This window comes from Myotis davidii, unplaced genomic scaffold (assembly GCF_000327345.1).
Source record: "Myotis davidii unplaced genomic scaffold, ASM32734v1 scaffold173, whole genome shotgun sequence".
Lineage (NCBI taxonomy): Eukaryota > Metazoa > Chordata > Mammalia > Chiroptera > Vespertilionidae > Myotis > Myotis davidii.
The window spans coordinates 3,133,388-3,145,139 of record NW_006286303.1 but is presented as its reverse complement, the minus strand read 5'-3'; the positions used below and the strand labels follow the sequence as shown (position 1 = coordinate 3,145,139).

At 41.1% G+C, this 11,752-nt stretch overlaps 1 protein-coding gene across 1 annotated transcript in view; it reads right to left on the bottom strand.

Moving 5' to 3' along the window:
• Positions 1-11,752, bottom strand: part of SCFD2 (sec1 family domain containing 2) — a 327,218-nt gene that overhangs the window by 125,347 nt on the left and 190,119 nt on the right. The gene's annotated exons all lie outside the window — the stretch shown is intronic.

Here is an 11,752-nt window from a genome sequence, read left to right as displayed (position 1 = left end):
GCCAAAGGTTAGGGTGTTTCTTATCTCCATTCCAGGGAGTAAAGATTATGTAGCTTAAGCATGATTGTTCATAGTTAAAGAGATTAATTACCCGCCTGGCACTTAGTGAAGGGGTTTTATTCCCTCCCTAACTTCAGGGGAAAATCTCTACCTGGGGAAACAACCTTTCTCGGAGAGGTGACCTTGGTTAAAACACATAGTGCCAAGAGGGTGAGCAAATATATTAAGAACAGTATGCCATAATGCCAGGTCCCTTGAAACAGCAAGGATGGACTGGCTCACGGCAGTTTCAAGTGTGGTATATGGCATTATTTACCTGACTATTCTCTCTTATAATCCAGACACTGTTCTCAATTTGGCTTTACAACACACAAAGGTGTTTCCACTTACCTTAAAAGGCCTTGCATTCAATTCTTCCCGTATTTATGAAGCATTTCACAGGCACTATTCTCTCCACTGTGCTACCTCGCCCTCTGTGTGTACACGCACATCACACTGCATTAGGGCTCCCTCGGCCTCCCCACGAGGTCCAGGGAGGTCTGTCTTATCCGCTTCTGTAATCCCAGCACAATGCCCAACATGCAGTAGGCGATCAATAAATGGTTGTTGAATGATACATGTGTTTGGTGGAATATAGCTCAATTCTCAAAAACAGTTAAATGTGCCTTTAAAAAAGTGTTTCCTACATAGCATGTTCGATGCAGATGGAGAGTGATAAAAAATGGTTAGGGGGGTCCCTGTGTTCTGAAAACTAGCATAACTCAGCATTCCCTGCTATTAGGGTACATGGGCTATTTTACTTTGAATTTATAGTATTCACCAGAAAATTTTACTAGAGTCGCACTGGGTAGCAGATGTTTTGAATAAAAAGTAGACATTACAAGCTAATGATTTAGCAAAACAAACCAAAAGCCAACAAAGTCAGGAGGGAGAAGAGGAATTATGTCAAAATGTCCAGCTTTATTACAGGGTCTACTATTGGCTACCTCAGTTTCTCATTAAGCAAAGCTCACTATATTTAAGGCAATTTCCAAATAGTAAATACAGAAAAACACAGTAATAAAGACTAACCATATACTCGGATGGTCAGGGCACCCGCCAAGATTATACATGTTATGCCTCTGATCCACCACAGTTGGTCCTTAAACACCTATCATTCACCCAGCATTTAATGAGGACCTACTACGTGCCAGACACTGTGCTGACCATGGTGAATACAGAGGTGAAGAACAAAACAGCTCTGCTTAAAGGAATGTATACCTAGTAAGAGATACAGAAAAGTAAATAGATAAAAATAAATAAATAAATAAATAAATAACAACTAACCCAACCTTTGGAGTAAGCATAGGCAGGGAGGCTTCCCAAGAGAAGTGAAATCCCTCAAATTCATGTTGTTAATATTGGGCGGTTCACAGAAGGCTTTGAAAACTGACCAGTACATGTCTTCCATCACTATCAGAAAAACACCTCAAAGGGAGTGCCACTCACAGTGGCTTCCAGGATGGTGACAAAACTCTGTGTGCTCTCAGAAGCTCTGTGGTCACACTGCATCATCAAGTACTATATTCGTGGAAATATATTTTGCTTTTAAAAAACCTTATGAATTTGAGGAGGGGGATGGAGAGCAAACTGGTAAACAGTTTAGACAGGGTCTTCTTTCTGTAGTAACCTGCTCAGGCCACAGAGAGGCACTCTGGGTTAAAGAATCAATGGACTTCTTGTTCTACATTCTTTCTCTTCTCTCAAAGAGCAAAGTGGCTTTATCTAACATCAGGAGGGCCAGCAGCTCTAGTTGGAAGGCAGATGTTTGTCCAGCACAAAGTACAGATGTTTCTGACTAAAGTTCCAAAATAACTCATTTATGCAGGAAGAATTAAATAAAGGCAGAGACAGCTTAAAAGAGGGGGCTTCTATTACTAAAAATAACCATTTTTGCACCCGATCACCTCTGGGGGAAGAGAGGGATAAGTAAATAAACCAAAAAACAACAACGAAAAAACAAAAGCAACAATAAAAATAACAAAAACCCTCACAAAATAAAACAAAGCTCTCAGCATAATGAGAACATTTTTTGAAAAGGACACGCTGCTGGAAGCAGCTCTGATAATATTCCCCTTGGTGTTGGTTTTGGATGATCCTGTTCAAATAAGAATCTTTCTTAACCTTCCTCCTGAACCAGTCTATAACCCAATGTTTGTAACATTACGTTCCGTTGCCATGGAAATAAATCTGATGTCACAAATTCTGCTCTTTGGTTGCTGTCCTGGACAACATAGGAGCAGAAAGCAAGAATATCATATCTGTCCTGAGCTAACATTTTTTTTAGAAGCAAAGCAGATTAATATAATTAAGAAATTATACTGTTAAAATATGAATCTCTTAAAAGTCTTCAAAATCTTTATGCAGATGTTCAAAACTCCAGTGCTCACTGTACAAAATTTTTATCTAGTGAGAACTCAAGCTCATTAGCCATGAGTGAGTATTCTAAACATCCTCTGTACTAGACAAAAATTAATGAATCATGTTAGGGATGAGTAAGAGGTCCCAATTAGTAGACAGATGAAAGAAAATGTATACTTGTCACTTTTTGGAACATTTCGTTTTAAACAAGGTTTGTATGTTGTTTTTTAAGTCTATTGGGAACTCGAAAAACCATGAATCTTTCCCAAGATGGTATTTCAGGACATTCAAAACTGACCAAAATATTTTCCTCCCTCCTGCCTCCATCTCCATTCCCTTCTGTAAAAGAGAGAAGCACAAGTTCTTACATAAGCCTTGTGTTTGGGTGGGCACCGTTGACTACAACACAATAGGCTATTTTCTGCTTCCTAAAAATAAGGAGGGCAATTATCCAGGGGTAGGATGGTTACGCAATGGTACCACATGGACCACACTTCACCCACTGGAAATAAGCGTGGAAAACATCTCAATCACACATATATATTTAAAAAAACAACAACAGGGAGAGAGGGGATGAATAATAACTCATTATATAAAAACATGCTGTGTGAAATAGTGAAGTAACCATCCAAATTTCTGTTGACAATGATGATGTTTTATAACTATATGTGTGACATGAAAGATGAAACAGTAAGTGATATATGGGTTTTACAAACCTCAATACAGTTAAAAAAAAAGTATTTGCCCCAACTTTCAGGTTTCTTTTAAAGTTAAACCAGTTAGATTTCATCTAAATAGGAACTTAACAATAACCAACATTCATACAATTAAGTTCTTTTAAAATTGAGGGCAATGTTACCCTATAAAGAGCCCTGGGTTGGGACTCAGGGGACAGAATTTGAGGTAAGCTCTACAACCTGTGAGTTCTGTGCCCTGGGCAAGTCACTCCATCCCACTGGAGGGCTCGAGTCTCCTACCTATAAAATGAAGGGATTGAGCCACAGGATTTCTAAGGCCCTTTCCAGTGCTATTTGCCCAGGATTTTAGTCCTCATACAGGGCGGGGCAAAAGTGGGTTTAACGTTGTGAGTCCCTGAAACACAGTTTATTCTTCTACTATTATTTATTAATTATTGTATTATTTTCCATACAGACAACTGTAAGCCTATATTTCCCCCACCCTGTCACAAAACTCCTAGAGTTGTAATGTGTCAAGACTGGCAAACCAAATCAACCAAAGGCTATTTCGAAGGCTGCAGGGGCAGCTGGCTAGAGGACAATTGGAAAACAATTTCAAAAATAAACTTTATACAATTGGTCCTTTATTCAAGTGATCGATAATCATGTCATTCATGGCCATATGCGTTCTTATTTCTCCGTTCGCCACCCACCCTCCCAGACCATTACTTCACACCCTCTCCTCAAGCCTCCACAGCCTCCTCCCGTGCCCTCGCTGCGGGCTGGGGGCTGGCTTCCTACTTCACCAAGCAGAGCCATCCACGAGGCCTTCCACGTGGGCCCACCTCCCATCTACCAAGCTCTGCACCTGGGCCCAAGTACTCTCACTTTTCTCCTGTTTTGGTCGACAGGCCACCTCTGCTGCCAACAAAATTTGAGGTCCAATCATGTCATTCCTCTGCCCTAACCCATCTCACCCCATATTACACAGAGCCAAAGCCACAGCCTCAACAAACACCAACCAGGGTGTACCTGCTCTGCGCCCTGCCACCTCTCCTCCCACCCCACCTGCTCATTCTGCCTCCTGATAGAGACCAAGCCACCACATCAGGGCCTTTGCATTTGCTGTTTCCTCTGCCTGGGGCGTCATTCTCCCAATATCCAAAAGGTTCACTGCCTCACTCTCTCCCAGTCTGTTCATAAATGTCTCTTATTCCGGAGCCTCTTCTGACCGTCCCATATAAAACAGCACACTCATTCTCCATGCTGGACCCTCCCCACCCTGGCCTCTGCTCGGTTTTTCTCCAAAACTATTATCAGTATGGAACATACCACACATTTGTTTATTGTCTTCCCACACCAGAACAAGTTCAATGATGGCAGAGATTAGCTGGACTTATCACTGTTCTAACCCCAGGGCCTGTGAGAGGGCCAGACATATTTATTAAATGATTTCATTGATTCCGATGACATTGTTAAGCATTTAGGAAAAAGTTGGTGAAATTTTGATATTGTTACCAAATAAACCAAGCATTAGAAACTATTATAAATCTATTGTTCATAACTACTAAAATGGAAAAGGAAATAAATCAGAACATGTAGTCATAGAGACAGATAGATCTAAACCTTATCTCACTCAAATATTGCTCCAAATAACATGAGATCTGAAATAAGGCAAAAATACAATGTTACTGACAAGCATTGCTCCTGACGGCAATAATCCAATGTCCTCACACTTCAGAGGCCAATTTCCTTCTGGTGATTTCTCCTGGATTCACCCTGAGTGGAGAAGTCAGAGTGATTTACATGCAGTCAATCAATTCTCTGCCAGCAGGAAAACTCCACAGGGCCCATGATGTGCAGTTTTCACGCTTGGAGTTTCCTCTTCGGCTAGACAGACATTTCTGGGGAAGAGACTCAGCATATCAACTCCGGAGACCAAAGACAACCCTCCAAAAGGATGCTTAGGACATACAGATTTAACAGCACTCCCCCCAGCCTGACTTTGCTAAGTAAGAACTATGTCATGCATATCCTCATTCTGGACACATCTTAGATGGGCCATGTCCACTCTTATTAGCCATTAGCCAGGGGTGGGGAACCTTTTTTTCTGCCAAGGGCCATCTGAATATTTATAACATCATTCAACGGCCATATGAAATTATCAACTTAAAAATTATTTGGTCAAACATTTAATTAACTTAGCCCTAATGCCTTAGCAGGGCCAGACCAAATTATTTCGAGAACCTTATATGGCCCACGGGCCAGATGTTCCTCACCCCTGCTTTAGACCAAAGGAAGCCATGATAAGATCTGCTGAATAGCCTCTTAATAGAATGTACTTGAGATGGCCAGTTATGAAGCAGAGCAGCCTATAAAGCTAGAGAAGTGATAGCCCAGTGTGAATGTTCCAACTCTGACTTGATGAGTAGAGTAGTACTCAGTGCTGAAATGATGTTGTCAGACAGGCTCTCTCATACTCAGATGATAGGAATAAACTTCAGCAAATTTCCTGGGGTGCAATGTGACTCACTCATCAAGAATCTTAAAAGAACTGTAGACTTTGACCTAGTAATGCCATTTCTATGACTTTATCTTAAGGAAGTAATCAAAGATAAGGACAAGAATTTATGTACAAAGATGTTCAAAATATGGAAACAACTGAAATGTCCAAAAATAGGAACTGCTTGAATAAATAATAGATCTTAGGACATAGTGCAACTGGTTAAGGTTAATTTTTGAAAATAACTTGGGAAGTACCCCTGATATAAAGGTTAAGATATATATATATATGTATATATATGTCTATGGATTGAAAGAACTTACCAAAATACTTAGTCATTATCTATAAGTGATTTAAAAAATTTAACTTCATAGTTTTCCACCATAAATAGATATTACTTAATTTTGAAAAAACCTTTGGCCTGAATTTTAAAAATACATTTATTACTTCATCATAAGGAGAAGAAATAAGGAGTAAAAAATCCATTTGAATTTAAAGGGATTGGAGAACGTGGCACTTGATAAGCATGTGATCATATCAATATCATTGAAATTCTCTCATTCTGTCTTATACATCATTTTTAAGAAAAAAATCACCTCTGAACAGACTTCTAAATAAACAATGTACAAAGGTATATAGCTGTGCTATGTAGCTGCCCACCCCCATTTTCTCAGCAAGTTTTCTCCTGGTCACTCGGTGATTTAATTTAGATTAATATGGTAGGTCTTAGGTGGCTACTCTGCTTTGCATCCCGAGCAATGCTAATTATTATCGTAAAGGACAAACAACTCGGGAGGTTTAAAGTTCAGGCGCAAAGACCGCCGTCTACATTTCTGCTATTTGGCTCACCAAATTACAACAGTCTGGTGAGTCAATATGAAAGATTCCAAACACAAAGGTCAGCGCTGGGCTACTGACCTGCCTGACCCCACCTCCGAGCCAAGAATTGCAGTGCAGTTGTTCCTCCCACGCCAAAACCATTAGCAGCCTGCCTGTCTTGGTTGATTCTTTTCTAACTATTTTTTTGAATAGATAATAGTTCTTCCGGTGCCCACACACTAAATTAGCATGTCATTTCATGACTTTTCTTCACTTGAAGGCTTTAATGTATTTGTAATGGTACTGTACTTGCTATGTTAATTCACATTAATTAGACGATACTCTCTTTCAAATCAGACTGTGATCTCTCTAAAGATTCAAATGGTCTAGAGTGGATGTGAAAAGCCAGTTTGTATGACTCTCGTGAGTTAATGGGTCACTGTATCAGAACAACTTTGCAACAGACAAACTATTCAGAGCCTTTTCCAGTTGCTTTATAGAAATAATTTTCACAGAGCCTAAAAGGGACAGACACAGGGAGAGGTTAGGAAACTGTCAGTACTGTTCTTGTTTTTCTACTTCCTCACCCAGGCGGTCACTCTCTCCTGCTAGTTCCCGTCCAAGTAGCTCTGGTGTTTGTATCTTCCAGTCCACCCCCTCTGTTCTATATGTGGAACCAGCTTTGCTAAGACATGAATGCAAATCTCAGGGAACAGATTGCCATGCCCAGAGTGCTTTTCTCTCCTGCTGGGCACATGGCTCACCCTTGTTTCCCAGCCTCCCCTGTAGGTAGGAATGGCCATGTGACTGACTATGGGCATAAGCGACGTGCTCGGCTGCCGTGCCAGGCCCATAAAGACCTCCCAGATGGGGTCATAGTAAACATGCATTGAAAGATGGAGCCTAGGTGTGAAAGTTACTGCTCAGATAACAGCCAGTCAAGAATAGGGGCCTCTGCCCTTTGATGAAAAGTTGGGGTGGAGGGTCTAAATGCCAGGGTAGGTGGTAAGGCTTTTGTTTGAGTCAAAATTTTGTCCCAGACATTCCTTCTTCCAGAATTGCTGCTATAGCCACCTCATCACCTCTCCCTAAACTGTGCAAGCCAGCGTCAGTGTGATACATTTAGAAAAATCTTCTTTTAGAAATACTTTTTCTTTTTTTTTTTAATCCTCAACTGAAGATATTTTCCCCATTGATTTTTAGACAGAATGGGTGGGAAGGGGAGAAACATACAGAGAGAAACATTGATATGAGAGAGACACATAGATTGGTTGCCTTCTGCGCGCGCCCCGACCGGGGCCGGGTATCAAGTTTGCAACCAAAGTATATCCGCTTGATCAGGACCTACCCTGGGCCCTTGAGTCCATGGGTTGACACTCCAACCACTGAGCCAAACCGGCTAGGGCAGAAATAATTTCAACCATGACTAGCATATATATCACTTAGATGATATGATGAAATGCCAATAATGCGACAATTTCAGTTAAAGCAGAAATCCATTTTTGAACCATAAGCATAAACTTATTGGATCATTTTATTGATGGTGGAGCTGTCGAATGTATGATATCAATTTTAAATTATATTTAATAGATTCAAATATCCTGCTGGTTTTCAACAATAAAATATTTCAGGTTTTTTTTTAAATTGTCTGTAAAAAGATATCCAAAAGTCACAACACCGAACTTCCTACTCTTAACTTTTTATAAAAGGGAAAAAGGTTTTTAACCAACTTATTTTTTTTTATATAATGGCAACTTTCAACATATTTTATTCCTACAGTTTTTGTTTAAAAGAGATTACCTTTTTTTTTTCTAAACTTGCAAATCATTGCCTGAGCGGAAACATACCGTATGGCATGAACTTTAAAAGATAAGATGCCTGTCTTCCTTTGAAGAGTGTACAGTTTAGAGGGAGATGGAGAAATACAAATAAATAATGGTGCTATGACGCAGTACGAAATGAGTTCTCCTGGACACATAGAGGGGTGAGGGCGTTGGGAAAAGGTCCTTAGAGAAGGTGACATTTGAGATCTGTCAGAATTTGAAGATGTGGGGGAGAGGAAAGGAAGAGAGATGGTGGGTTAAAGCATTTCAGGCCCTTTTGACCAGACTTTTCCTTTCCAGTAAAATTCTTTTATATACTTCAGCAAAACCTTGTTTTGTTCACATAAAGTAAACAGTGCTGACAGATGAATAAGGTAGTTGTTCTTCTGCAGTGCCTCTAGCCCTGGCCCCAGAGACTGTAAGACAGAACCCAGGTGACACTCTCTGATGACTGGTGCCAAGCCAGCAGATGGAAAACATTACTGGGCCAATTCCACCCCACGACTGGATGCCAGCACCCCAGGTGAAAAATGAGGAGGGACCACAGGTCCATGTATCACAGAGCGTGATGGCTAACGCCACTGGGGATGTTGTCAAATGATTTGTGGAGGTGTCAGAACCGTCTCCCACTATAATTTCTTCTTCTTTAGGTTTAGGCGGTAGAAAAAATATTATCTCTGGTAGGTTGAGAAAGGAGGTTGAACTGCAAAAGGATGTTGAATGCAAGTTAACTAATTGAGAAATACATATAAAAGGGAACAGTGAAAAGTGTTCTTTTCTCTTACTTGGGACCTGAATTTTTTAAATTGCTAGAGACAAGCAATAAAAATGCAGTATTTTTCTGTTTTCTCTACCCATGAAGCAGCCCTGAAAATATCCCTGAAACATGGCCAGGGTGCAAGCATGTCAAACTCGCAGCCATGAGCCGCATGCCTCGTTTAAATAAAGCCTGAGGTTGACATTATATGATGACCCATCCCTATTTGCTTGGTTTTCTGAGAAATCTGTGTGGCTGTATCTACAGTGTTGCAAACAGCTGCTTATCTTTTTCCATCTACCAAATTGCAGGTGTGAAAATACATAATCAGAGAATGGTATCATAGAGAATGGTTAGGCCTAAGAGCTCATGAGACCTGGTTTTGAAGCCCAGCTTTAGGTGACCTTGGCAAGTTTAAACTTTTTCCTGATCTTTATGAAGGGGATTCATTCCTGCCAAACTTCCTCACAGGGTAATTTAGAGATCAAGATAGAAATGAGATAATACTTCAGAGATTGATTGGTCAGCTAGAAAAAAATGCAAGGAGAGTTACGTTTTCCTTCTTAAAGTTAAGTAACAACAGCAAAATAATAATTATAAACTGTATGTGTCTAGAGATTTTGACATTTTTATTCACTGCTTTATCTCAGTGCCTGGCAAAGTGCCTGGCACAAAATTGGAGTGCAAGAATTATTTATTGTACAGATGAATGAATGGGGCCAGGTAAATCTATAGATTAAGCAGTGCTTCTACAGGTTTTTTGAATACTGTCCAAAAGGCTAAAGAAAGACCCATAAACCTCTTTAGTACATCACAGGCAATTGACTTGATTTATGGTACATATGGGTAGCTGTATCTTCTTGAGACCTTTTTGCATAGAGAGGCCAATAAATATTTAGACTCATGGCTACATGAGTCTAAATGTAGATCTATACATCTGGACTCTAGGGAGGAAAAAAACCTTTTTTGTGATTTCGCATCTAATTTTGAACTCCTAGTTCACTTCCCCACTTCTCATTGGTTCCTTTTGAGTTGAATTTCTCCCTAAAAGATGAGTATTGCTAAGATGGGAAGTTGAAATTTGCAGTTGTGACTCCAGTTCAATGAACACTCCAACACTGAACTTGGGGAAATTAGGACACCAGCTTCCCAAGCTACACTTTGGGAAAAGGAAGTGTGGACCCATGTGAACCTGGTCCTGAAAATGTTGGTGTGGCTGCAGGAATTTTCAGGAACCCAGGAAACTTAGCCCTACGCAGAAGGTAAAGTCTGGGTGGGCAGAATATTATAACATCAGATTCTCACTAGTCTTAGTTCTCTTTTTTCTTTGGCTGCCAGGAAGCTCTGTGCCAAATCCAATCTCAACTACATAGGACTCTCTCTGGCTTTTGTATTTTACTTCCATAATTTTCTACTTTTCTTTTTGCCCTGGTATTTTCACTGCTTTTATATTGTTTCTCTGCAAATAACTTTGGATCTCTTTTGGTATCGTATTAACAAAAGCCTATGTGGTCGTCACGTCCTCACACCATGATGTGTTCGCAGCAGGCATGCGTGGGTGGGCAGGACTGCATGCGTGTGCGAGTGGGCGGGGGCTTGATGCTGCGTGCATGGCACAGAGGGCGAAGCCTGGGGGGTCCCTCAGCTCCATGCAGCGTGGAGGAAGGGCCTGCAGCTCCTAACGGTGAGGCCTGGGGGTCCCGAGGCTCCGACCTACCTCTTTGGGGCAAACAATCAGGGGGCACCTGCACTGTGAGAGGGCACAGGCCAGGCTAGGGAACCCTCCCCCAGTGCACATCATGTACTGGGCCTCTAGTAATATTAATAAATGCAGCTACAAGTGCCAGCCTGGGAGGTTTCCAGAGTGAACCCTGAAGTCACCCTGTTCAGTGTGAGCTCTGTCACCACCAGCATCCTGAGAAGTTAATCATGAGGGAAAGCTCATCCCCCACCCTGATAACACCTCTCTGGGTGGGAGACTGTGGCTGGAGTGGGAAGGCCTGCTGAGGACAAGTCAGATCTAGAGACCCTGTCATTCAAATGGATCTGAGGCTCACTCGGAAAAGAAATGCCACAGCTGGCAGCAGCCTTGCTCATGGGAGTCTGGAAAACAACCAACCTATGGACGCCTGTATTCAAGATGTCTGCTTTCCTTAAATACTTGTGGCTGTGTCTCTAAAACCCCAATGACAAGTCCTAGCCATCACAAGGAAACCTGAAGATTTGAAGACTCACTTAGGTCCCCAATATCAAGGATCTGGGCTAAATTTTTGCCCCAGAAAAGTCCTCTAAAGAGGATTTTAAAAAATTGGAGAAAGAGCAAGCAAGAGAGAGAGAAAGACGGGGGGGGGGGGGGGGTGATTGGTTGTTCCACTTATTTATGCATTCATTGGTTGATTCTTGTAAATACCCTGACCAGGTATTGAACCTGCAACATTGGCATATGAGGATACTGCTCTAACCACCTGAGCTACCTACCGTATTTGCCGGCGTATAAGACGACTGGGCGTATAAGACGACCCCCTAACATTTCCACTCAAAATACAGAGTTTGTTATATACTCGCCGTATAAGACTACGCCCTCTTCCGCACACCTTCCACACACCAAATAAAAGGTAAAACAATATCAGATTTGATTTTAACACTTTAATTTATATTCAAATGCTTATGACATGCAGGAAAACTGTCACAAGGCTGTATGTAATCAAACATATACATAAAACAGTGCAAGTTTATTACCGGTAAACATACCGGTAATCCACTAAAGAAAAAA